Source organism: Heptranchias perlo, chromosome 1 (genome assembly GCF_035084215.1).
Source record: "Heptranchias perlo isolate sHepPer1 chromosome 1, sHepPer1.hap1, whole genome shotgun sequence".
Lineage (NCBI taxonomy): Eukaryota > Metazoa > Chordata > Chondrichthyes > Hexanchiformes > Hexanchidae > Heptranchias > Heptranchias perlo.
In genome coordinates this window covers 108,940,125-108,953,231 of record NC_090325.1, presented here as the reverse complement: position 1 = coordinate 108,953,231, position 13,107 = coordinate 108,940,125, and the positions used below count along the sequence as shown (strand labels likewise).

At 47.8% G+C, this 13,107-nt stretch overlaps 1 protein-coding gene across 1 annotated transcript in view; it reads left to right on the top strand.

The window, feature by feature from the left end:
* Positions 1-13,107, top strand: part of LOC137338514 (ADP-ribosyl cyclase/cyclic ADP-ribose hydrolase 1-like) — an 83,415-nt gene that overhangs the window by 17,474 nt on the left and 52,834 nt on the right. The gene's annotated exons all lie outside the window — the stretch shown is intronic.

Genomic DNA, 13,107 nt, shown 5'->3' with positions numbered 1-13,107 from the left:
TCAATTAATTAAATGCAATTAATGAAATAAAATCTGGAATTAAAATACTAGTATCAGTAATGGTGACCATGAAACTACCGGATTGTTGTAAAAACCCATCTGGTTCATTAATCCTTTAGGGAAGGAAACCTGCCGTCCTTACCCGGTCTGGCCTATATGTGACTCCAGTCCCACAGCAATGTGGTTGATTCTTAATTGCCCTCTGAAATGGCCTAGCAAGCCACTCAGTTGTAAAATCTCGCTTAAAAAAAGTCATAATAAGAATGAAACCGGACGGACCACTCGGCACCGGACATGACAAAGGTAAACCTAGCCCAGTTGACCCTGCAAAGTCCTCCTCACTAACAGCTGGGGACTTGTGCCAAAATTGGGAGAGCTGTCCCACAGACTAGTCAAGCAAACAGCCTGACATAGCCATACTCACAGAATCATACCTTTCAGCCAACGTCCCAGACTCTTCCATCACCATCCGTGGGTATGTCCTGTCCCACTGGCAGGACAGACCGAACAGAGGTGGCGGTACAGTGATATACAGACAGGAGGGAGTGGCCCTGGGAGTCCTCAACATTGACTCTGGATCTCATGGCAGCAGGTCAAACATGGACAAGGAAACCTCCTGCTGATTACCACCTACTGCCCTCCCTCAGCTGATGAATCAGTCCTCCTCCATGTTGAACACCACTTGAAGGAAGCACTGAGGGTAGCAAGGGCACAGAATGTACTCTGGGTGGGGGACTTCAATGCCCATCACCAAGAGTGGCTCGGTAGCACCACTACTGACCGAGCTGGCCAGGTCCTGAAGGACATAGCTGCCAGACTGGGCCTGCGGCAGGTGGTGAACGAACCAACACGAGGGAAAAACTTACTTGACCTCGTCCTCACCTATTTACCTGTCGCAAATGCATCTGTCCATGACAGTATTGGTAGGAGTGACCACCGCACAGTCCTCGTGGAGATGAAGTAAGTCTTCGCACTGAGGACACCATCCAATGAGTTGTGTGGCACTACCACCGTGCTAAATGGGATAGATTCAGAACAGGGTATCCATGAGGCGCTGTGGGCCATCATCAGCAGCAGAATTGTATTCCAGCACAATCTGTAACCTCATGGCCCGGCATATTCCTCACTCTACCATTACCAACAAGCCAGGGGATCAGCCCTGGCTCAATGAGGAATATAAACCTCCTGCTGATTACCACCTACTGCCCTCCCTCAGCTGATGTTACTGGACTAGTAATCCAGAGACCCTAAACTAATAATCCGGAGTCATGAGTTCAAATTCCTCCTCACTAGTCAAGCAAACAGCCTGACATAGCCATACTCACAGAATCATACCTTTCAGCCAACTTCCCAGACTCTTCCATCACCATCCCTGGGTATGTCCTGTCCCACTGGCAGGACAGACCGAACAGAGGTGGCGGTACAGTGATATACAGACAGGAGGGAGTGGCCCTGGGAGTCCTCAACATTGACTCTGGATCTCAGGGTTCATGCCAGGAGCAGCACCAGGCGTACCTAAAAATGAGGTGCCAGCCTGATAAAGGTACAACTCAGGACTACTTGCACGCTAAACAGCGGAAGCAACATGCTATAGACGGAGCTAAGCGATTCCACAACCAACGGATCAGATCAAAGAGAGATTATAAAGGTCGATAGATAGATAGCACTGGGTCCAAGTGATAGATAGCACTGAGTTCATGTGATAGATAACACTGTGTCCAAGTGATAGATAACACTGTGTCCAAGTGATAGATAACACCGGGTCCAAATGATAGATAACACCGGGTTCATGGGATACATAACATCGGGTCCATGGATAGATAACACCAGGTCCATGTGATAGATAACACCAGGTCCATGTGAGAGATAACACTGGGTCCATGGGATAGATAACACCGGGTCCATGTGAGAGATAACACTGGGTCCATGTGATAGATAACACTGGGTCCATGGGATAGATAACACCGGGTCCATGGATAGATAACACCAGGTCCATGTGATAGATAACACCAGGTCCATGTGACAGATAACACCAGGTCCATGTGATAGATAACACCAGGTCCATGTGAGAGATAACACTGGGTCCATGGGATAGATAACACCGGGTCCATGTGAGAGATAACACTGGGTCCATGTGATAGATAACACTGGGTCCATGGGATAGATAACATCGGGTCCATGGGATAGATAACACTGGGTCCATGTGATAGATAACACCGGGTCCATGTGATAGATAACACCGGGTCCATGGGATAGATAACACCAGGTCCATGGGATAGATAACACTGGGTCCATGTGATAGATAACACCGGGTCCATGGGATAGATAACACCGGGTCCATGGGATAGATAACACTGGGTCCATGTGACAGATAACACCGGGTCCATGTGATAGATAACACCGGGTCCATGTGATAGATAACACCGGGTCCATGTGAGAGATAACACCAGGTCCATGGGATAGATAACACTGGGTCCATGTGATAGATAACACCGGGTCCATGGGATAGATAACACTGGGTCCATGTGACAGATAACACCGGGTCCATGTGATAGATAACACTGGGTCCATGTGACAGATAACACCGGGTCCATGTGATAGATAGCACTGGGTCCATGTGATAGATAACACCAGGTCCATGTGATAGATAACACCAGGTCCATGGGATAGATAACACCGGGTCCATGTGATAGATAACACCAGGTCCATGGGATAGATAACACCGGGTCCATGTGATAGATAACACCAGGTCCATGGGATAGATAACACCGGGTCCATGTGATAGATAACATCGGGTCCATGGGATAGATAACACCGGGTCCATGTGATAGATAACACCGGGTCCATGTGATAGATAACACCAGGTCCATGGGATAGATAACACCGGGTCCATGGGATAGATAACACTGGGTCCATGGGATAGATAACACCGGGTCCATGTGATAGATAACACTGGGTCCATGTGACAGATAACACCGGGTCCATGTGATAGATAACACTGGGTCCATGTGATAGATAACACCGGGTCCATGGGATAGATAACACTGGGTCCATGGGATAGATAACACCGGGTCCATGGGATAGATAACACTGGGTCCATGTGACAGATAACACCGGGTCCATGTGATAGATAACACTGGGTCCATGTGACAGATAACACCAGGTCCATGTGACAGATAACACTGGGTCCATGTGACAGATAACACCAGGTCCATGTGACAGATAACACTGGGTCCATGTGACAGATAACACCGGGTCCATGTGATAGATAACACCGGGTCCATGTGACAGATAACACCAGGTCCATGTGACAGATAACACCAGGTCCATGTGATAGATAACACCAGGTCCATGTGATAGATAACACCAGGTCCATGGGATAGATAACAACGGGTCCATGTGATAGATAACACCAGGTCCATGGGATAGATAACACCGGGTCCATGTGACAGATAACACCAGGTCCATGTGATAGATAACACCAGGTCCATGTGATAGATAACACCAGGTCCATGGGATAGATAACACCAGGTCCATGGGATAGATAACACCGGGTCCATGTGATAGATAACACCAGGTCCATGTGATAGATAACACCAGGTCCATGGGATAGATAACACCGGGTCCATGGGATAGATAACACTGGGTCCATGTGATAGATAACACCGGGTCCATGTGATAGATAACACCGGGTCCATGTGATAGATAACACCGGGTCCATGTGACAGATAACACCAGGTCCATGTGACAGATAACACCAGGTCCATGGGATAGATAACACCGGGTCCATGTGATAGATAACACCGGGTCCATGTGACAGATAACACCGGGTCCATGTGATAGATAACACCAGGTCCATGTGATAGATAACACCGGGTCCATGGGATAGATAACACCGGGTCCATGTGATAGATAACACCAGGTCCATGTGATAGATAACACCAGGTCCATGGGATAGATAACACTGAGTTCATGTGATAGATAACACTGTGTCCAAGTGATAGATAACACTGTGTCCAAGTGATAGATAACACCGGGTCCAAATGATAGATAACACCGGGTTCATGGGATACATAACATCGGGTCCATGGATAGATAACACCAGGTCCATGTGATAGATAACACCAGGTCCATGTGAGAGATAACACTGGGTCCATGGGATAGATAACACCGGGTCCATGTGAGAGATAACACTGGGTCCATGTGATAGATAACACTGGGTCCATGGGATAGATAACACCGGGTCCATGGATAGATAACACCAGGTCCATGTGATAGATAACACCAGGTCCATGTGACAGATAACACCAGGTCCATGTGATAGATAACACCAGGTCCATGTGAGAGATAACACTGGGTCCATGTGATAGATAACACTGGGTCCATGGGATAGATAACATCGGGTCCATGGGATAGATAACACTGGGTCCATGTGATAGATAACACCGGGTCCATGTGATAGATAACACCGGGTCCATGGGATAGATAACACCAGGTCCATGGGATAGATAACACTGGGTCCATGTGATAGATAACACCGGGTCCATGGGATAGATAACACCGGGTCCATGGGATAGATAACACTGGGTCCATGTGACAGATAACACCGGGTCCATGTGATAGATAACACCGGGTCCATGTGATAGATAACACCGGGTCCATGTGAGAGATAACACCAGGTCCATGGGATAGATAACACTGGGTCCATGTGATAGATAACACCGGGTCCATGGGATAGATAACACTGGGTCCATGTGACAGATAACACCGGGTCCATGTGATAGATAACACTGGGTCCATGTGACAGATAACACCGGGTCCATGTGATAGATAACACTGGGTCCATGTGATAGATAACACCAGGTCCATGTGATAGATAACACCAGGTCCATGGGATAGATAACACCGGGTCCATGTGATAGATAACACCAGGTCCATGGGATAGATAACACCGGGTCCATGTGATAGATAACACCAGGTCCATGGGATAGATAACACCGGGTCCATGTGATAGATAACATCGGGTCCATGGGATAGATAACACCGGGTCCATGTGATAGATAACACCAGGTCCATGGGATAGATAACACCGGGTCCATGGGATAGATAACACTGGGTCCATGGGATAGATAACACCGGGTCCATGTGATAGATAACACTGGGTCCATGTGACAGATAACACCGGGTCCATGTGATAGATAACACTGGGTCCATGTGATAGATAACACCGGGTCCATGGGATAGATAACACTGGGTCCATGGGATAGATAACACCGGGTCCATGGGATAGATAACACTGGGTCCATGTGACAGATAACACCGGGTCCATGTGATAGATAACACTGGGTCCATGTGACAGATAACACCAGGTCCATGTGACAGATAACACTGGGTCCATGTGACAGATAACACCAGGTCCATGTGACAGATAACACTGGGTCCATGTGACAGATAACACCGGGTCCATGTGATAGATAACACCGGGTCCATGTGACAGATAACACCAGGTCCATGTGACAGATAACACCAGGTCCATGTGATAGATAACACCAGGTCCATGTGATAGATAACACCAGGTCCATGGGATAGATAACACCGGGTCCATGTGATAGATAACACCAGGTCCATGGGATAGATAACACCGGGTCCATGTGATAGATAACACCAGGTCCATGTGATAGATAACACCAGGTCCATGGGATAGATAACACCAGGTCCATGGGATAGATAACACCGGGTCCATGGGATAGATAACACCGGGTCCATGTGATAGATAACACCAGGTCCATGTGATAGATAACACCAGGTCCATGGGATAGATAACACCGGGTCCATGGGATAGATAACACTGGGTCCATGTGATAGATAACACCGGGTCCATGTGATAGATAACACCGGGTCCATGTGATAGATAACACCGGGTCCATGTGACAGATAACACCGGGTCCATGTGACAGATAACACCAGGTCCATGGGATAGATAACACCGGGTCCATGTGATAGATAACACCGGGTCCATGTGACAGATAACACCGGGTCCATGTGATAGATAACACCAGGTCCATGGGATAGATAACACCGGGTCCATGTGATAGATAACACCAGGTCCATGTGATAGATAACACCAGGTCCATGGGATAGATAACACCGGGTCCATGGGATAGATAACACTGGGTCCATGTGATAGATAACACCGGGTCCATGTGATAGATAACACCGGGTCCATGTGATAGATAACACCGGGTCCATGTGACAGATAACACCAGGTCCATGTGACAGATAACACCAGGTCCATGGGATAGATAACACCGGGTCCATGTGATAGATAACACCGGGTCCATGTGACAGATAACACCGGGTCCATGTGATAGATAACACCAGGTCCATGTGATAGATAACACCGGGTCCATGGGATAGATAACACCGGGTCCATGTGATAGATAACACCAGGTCCATGTGATAGATAACACCAGGTCCATGGGATAGATAACACCGGGTCCATGGGATAGATAACACTGGGTCCATGTGATAGATAACACCGGGTCCATGTGATAGATAACACCGGGTCCATGTGACAGATAACACCAGGTCCATGTGACAGATAACACCAGGTCCATGGGATAGATAACACCGGGTCCATGTGATAGATAACACCGGGTCCATGTGACAGATAACACCAGGTCCATGTGACAGATAACACCAGGTCCATGGGATAGATAACACCAGGTCCATGTGATAGATAACACCAGGTCCATGTGACAGATAACACCAAGTACATGTGATAGATAACACCGGGTCCATGTGATAGATAACACCGGGTCCATGTGACAGATAACACCAGGTCCATGTGACAGATAACACCAGGTCCATGGGATAGATAACACCGGGTCCATGTGATAGATAACACCGGGTCCATGTGACAGATAACACCAGGTCCATGTGACAGATAACACCAGGTCCATGGGATAGATAACACCAGGTCCATGTGATAGATAACACCAGGTCCATGTGACAGATAACACCAAGTCCATGTGATAGATAACACCGGGTCCATGTGATAGATAACACCGGGTCCATGTGATAGATAACACCAGGTCCATGTGACAGATAACACCGGGTCCATGTGATAGATAACACCAGGTCCATGGGATAGATAACACTGGGTCCATGGGATAGATAACACCGGGTCCATGTGATAGATAACACCAGGTCCATGGGATAGATAACACCGGGTCCATGTGATAGATAACACTGGGTCCATGGGATAGATAACACCGGGTCCATGTGATAGATAACACCGGGTCCATGGGATAGATAACACTGGGTCCATGGGATAGATAACACTGGGTCCATGTGATAGATAACACTGGGTCCATGTGATAGATAACACCGGGTCCATGGGATAGATAACACCGGGTCCATGTGATAGATAACACCGGGTCCATGGGATAGATAACACTGGGTCCATGGGATAGATAACACTGGGTCCATGTGATAGATAACACCGGGTCCATGGGATAGATAACACCGGGTCCATGGGATAGATAACACTGGGTCCATGGGATAGATAACACTGGGTCCATGGGATAGATAACACCGGGTCCATGTGATAGATAACACCGGGTCCATGGGATAGATAACACCGGGTCCATGGGATAGATAACACCGGGTCCATGGGATAGATAACACCGGGTCCATGGGATAGATAACACCGGGTCCATGGGATAGATAACACCGGGTCCATGTGATAGATAACACCGGGTCCATGTGATAGATAACACCGGGTCCATGTGATAGATAACACCAGGTCCATGTGATAGATAACACCGGGTCCATGTGATAGATAACACCGGGTCCATGTGATAGATAACACTGGGTCCATGGATAGATAACACTGGGTCCATGTGATAGATAACACTGGGTCCATGGGATAGATAACACTGGGTCCATGTGATAGATAACACCGGGTCCATGGATAGATAACACTGGGTCCATGTGATAGATAACACTGGGTCCATGGGATAGATAACACTGGGTCCATGGGATAGATAACACCGGGTCCATGGGATAGATAACACCGGGTCCATGTGATAGATAACACCGGGTCCATGGAATAGATAACACCACGTCCATGTGATAGATAACACCAGGTCCATGTGATAGATAACACCGGGTCCATGTGATAGATAACACTGGGTCCATGTGATAGATAACACCGGGTCCATGGAATAGATAACACCAGGTCCATGTGATAGATAACACCAGGTCCATGTGATAGATAACACCGGGTCCATGGAATAGATAACACCAGGTCCATGTGATAGATAACACCAGGTCCATGGGATAGATAACACCGGGTCCATGGGATAGATAACACTGGGTCCATGTGATAGATAACACCGGGTCCATGGAATAGATAACACCGGGTCCATGTGATAGATAACACCAGGTCCATGGGATAGATAACACCAGGTCCATGGGATAGATAACACTGGGTCCATGTGATAGATAACACCGGGTCCATGGGATAGATAACACCGGGTCCATGTGATAGATAACACCGGGTCCATGTGATAGATAACACCAGGTCCATGTGATAGATAACACCGGGTCCATGTGATAGATAACACTGGGTCCATAGGATAGATAACACCGGGTCCATGGGATAGATAACACCAGGTCCATGTGATAGATAACACCGGGTCCATGTGATAGATAACACCGGGTCCATGTGATAGATAACACCGGGTCCATGTGATAGATAACACCAGGTCCATGTGATAGATAACACCGGGTCCATGTGATAGATAACACCGGGTCCATGTGATAGATAACACCAGGTCCATGTGATAGATAACACTGGGTCCATAGGATAGATAACACCGGGTCCATGTGATAGATAACACCGGGTCCATGTGATAGATAACACCGGGTCCATGTGAGAGATAACACCAGGTCCATGGGATAGATAACACTGGGTCCATGTGATAGATAACACCGGGTCCATGGGATAGATAACACTGGGTCCATGTGACAGATAACACCGGGTCCATGTGATAGATAACACTGGGTCCATGTGACAGATAACACCGGGTCCATGTGATAGATAACACTGGGTCCATGTGATAGATAACACCAGGTCCATGTGATAGATAACACCAGGTCCATGGGATAGATAACACCGGGTCCATGTGATAGATAACACCAGGTCCATGGGATAGATAACACCGGGTCCATGTGATAGATAACACCAGGTCCATGGGATAGATAACACCGGGTCCATGTGATAGATAACATCGGGTCCATGGGATAGATAACACCGGGTCCATGTGATAGATAACACCAGGTCCATGGGATAGATAACACCGGGTCCATGGGATAGATAACACTGGGTCCATGGGATAGATAACACCGGGTCCATGTGATAGATAACACTGGGTCCATGTGACAGATAACACCGGGTCCATGTGATAGATAACACTGGGTCCATGTGATAGATAACACCGGGTCCATGGGATAGATAACACTGGGTCCATGGGATAGATAACACCGGGTCCATGGGATAGATAACACTGGGTCCATGTGACAGATAACACCGGGTCCATGTGATAGATAACACTGGGTCCATGTGACAGATAACACCAGGTCCATGTGACAGATAACACTGGGTCCATGTGACAGATAACACCAGGTCCATGTGACAGATAACACTGGGTCCATGTGACAGATAACACCGGGTCCATGTGATAGATAACACCGGGTCCATGCGACAGATAACACCAGGTCCATGTGACAGATAACACCAGGTCCATGTGATAGATAACACCAGGTCCATGTGATAGATAACACCAGGTCCATGGGATAGATAACACCGGGTCCATGTGATAGATAACACCAGGTCCATGGGATAGATAACACCGGGTCCATGTGACAGATAACACCAGGTCCTTGTGATAGATAACACCAGGTCCATGTGATAGATAACACCAGGTCCATGGGATAGATAACACCAGGTCCATGGGATAGATAACACCGGGTCCATGGGATAGATAACACCGGGTCCATGTGATAGATAACACCAGGTCCATGTGATAGATAACACCAGGTCCATGGGATAGATAACACCGGGTCCATGGGATAGATAACACTGGGTCCATGTGATAGATAACACCGGGTCCATGTGATAGATAACACCGGGTCCATGTGATAGATAACACCGGGTCCATGTGACAGATAACACCAGGTCCATGTGACAGATAACACCAGGTCCATGGGATAGATAACACCGGGTCCATGTGATAGATAACACCGGGTCCATGTGACAGATAACACCGGGTCCATGTGATAGATAACACCAGGTCCATGGGATAGATAACACCGGGTCCATGTGACAGATAACACCAGGTCCATGTGATAGATAACACCAGGTCCATGTGATAGATAACACCAGGTCCATGGGATAGATAACACCAGGTCCATGGGATAGATAACACCGGGTCCATGGGATAGATAACACCGGGTCCATGTGATAGATAACACCAGGTCCATGTGATAGATAACACCAGGTCCATGGGATAGATAACACCGGGTCCATGGGATAGATAACACTGGGTCCATGTGATAGATAACACCGGGTCCATGTGATAGATAACACCGGGTCCATGTGATAGATAACACCGGGTCCATGTGACAGATAACACCAGGTCCATGTGACAGATAACACCAGGTCCATGGGATAGATAACACCGGGTCCATGTGATAGATAACACCGGGTCCATGTGACAGATAACACCGGGTCCATGTGATAGATAACACCAGGTCCATGTGATAGATAACACCGGGTCCATGGGATAGATAACACCGGGTCCATGTGATAGATAACACCAGGTCCATGTGATAGATAACACCAGGTCCATGGGATAGATAACACCGGGTCCATGGGATAGATAACACTGGGTCCATGTGATAGATAACACCGGGTCCATGTGATAGATAACACCGGGTCCATGTGACAGATAACACCAGGTCCATGTGACAGATAACACCAGGTCCATGGGATAGATAACACCGGGTCCATGTGATAGATAACACCGGGTCCATGTGACAGATAACACCAGGTCCATGTGACAGATAACACCAGGTCCATGGGATAGATAACACCAGGTCCATGTGATAGATAACACCAGGTCCATGTGACAGATAACACCAAGTACATGTGATAGATAACACCGGGTCCATGTGATAGATAACACCGGGTCCATGTGACAGATAACACCAGGTCCATGTGACAGATAACACCAGGTCCATGGGATAGATAACACCGGGTCCATGTGATAGATAACACCGGGTCCATGTGACAGATAACACCAGGTCCATGTGACAGATAACACCAGGTCCATGGGATAGATAACACCAGGTCCATGTGATAGATAACACCAGGTCCATGTGACAGATAACACCAAGTCCATGTGATAGATAACACCGGGTCCATGTGATAGATAACACCGGGTCCATGTGATAGATAACACCAGGTCCATGTGACAGATAACACCGGGTCCATGTGATAGATAACACCAGGTCCATGGGATAGATAACACTGGGTCCATGGGATAGATAACACCGGGTCCATGTGATAGATAACACCAGGTCCATGGGATAGATAACACCGGGTCCATGTGATAGATAACACTGGGTCCATGGGATAGATAACACCGGGTCCATGTGATAGATAACACCGGGTCCATGGGATAGATAACACTGGGTCCATGGGATAGATAACACTGGGTCCATGTGATAGATAACACTGGGTCCATGTGATAGATAACACCGGGTCCATGGGATAGATAACACCGGGTCCATGTGATAGATAACACCGGGTCCATGGGATAGATAACACTGGGTCCATGGGATAGATAACACTGGGTCCATGTGATAGATAACACCGGGTCCATGGGATAGATAACACCGGGTCCATGGGATAGATAACACTGGGTCCATGGGATAGATAACACTGGGTCCATGGGATAGATAACACCGGGTCCATGTGATAGATAACACCGGGTCCATGGGGTAGATAACACCGGGTCCATGGGATAGATAACACCGGGTCCATGGGATAGATAACACCGGGTCCATGGGATAGATAACACCGGGTCCATGGGATAGATAACACCGGGTCCATGTGATAGATAACACCGGGTCCATGTGATAGATAACACCGGGTCCATGTGATAGATAACACCAGGTCCATGTGATAGATAACACCGGGTCCATGTGATAGATAACACCGGGTCCATGTGATAGATAACACTGGGTCCATGGATAGATAACACTGGGTCCATGTGATAGATAACACTGGGTCCATGGGATAGATAACACTGGGTCCATGTGATAGATAACACCGGGTCCATGGATAGATAACACTGGGTCCATGTGATAGATAACACTGGGTCCATGGGATAGATAACACTGGGTCCATGGGATAGATAACACCGGGTCCATGGGATAGATAACACTGGGTCCATGTGATAGATAACACCGGGTCCATGGAATAGATAACACCACGTCCATGTGATAGATAACACCAGGTCCATGTGATAGATAACACCGGGTCCATGTGATAGATAACACTGGGTCCATGTGATAGATAACACCGGGTCCATGGAATAGATAACACCAGGTCCATGTGATAGATAACACCAGGTCCATGTGATAGATAACACCGGGTCCATGGAATAGATAACACCAGGTCCATGTGATAGATAACACCAGGTCCATGGGATAGATAACACCGGGTCCATGGGATAGATAACACTGGGTCCATGTGATAGATAACACCGGGTCCATGGAATAGATAACACCGGGTCCATGTGATAGATAACACCAGGTCCATGGGATAGATAACACCAGGTCCATGGGATAGATAACACTGGGTCCATGTGATAGATAACACCGGGTCCATGGGATAGATAACACCGGGTCCATGTGATAGATAACACCGGGTCCATGTGATAGATAACACCAGGTCCATGTGATAGATAACACCGGGTCCATGTGATAGATAACACTGGGTCCATAGGATAGATAACACCGGGTCCATGGGATAGA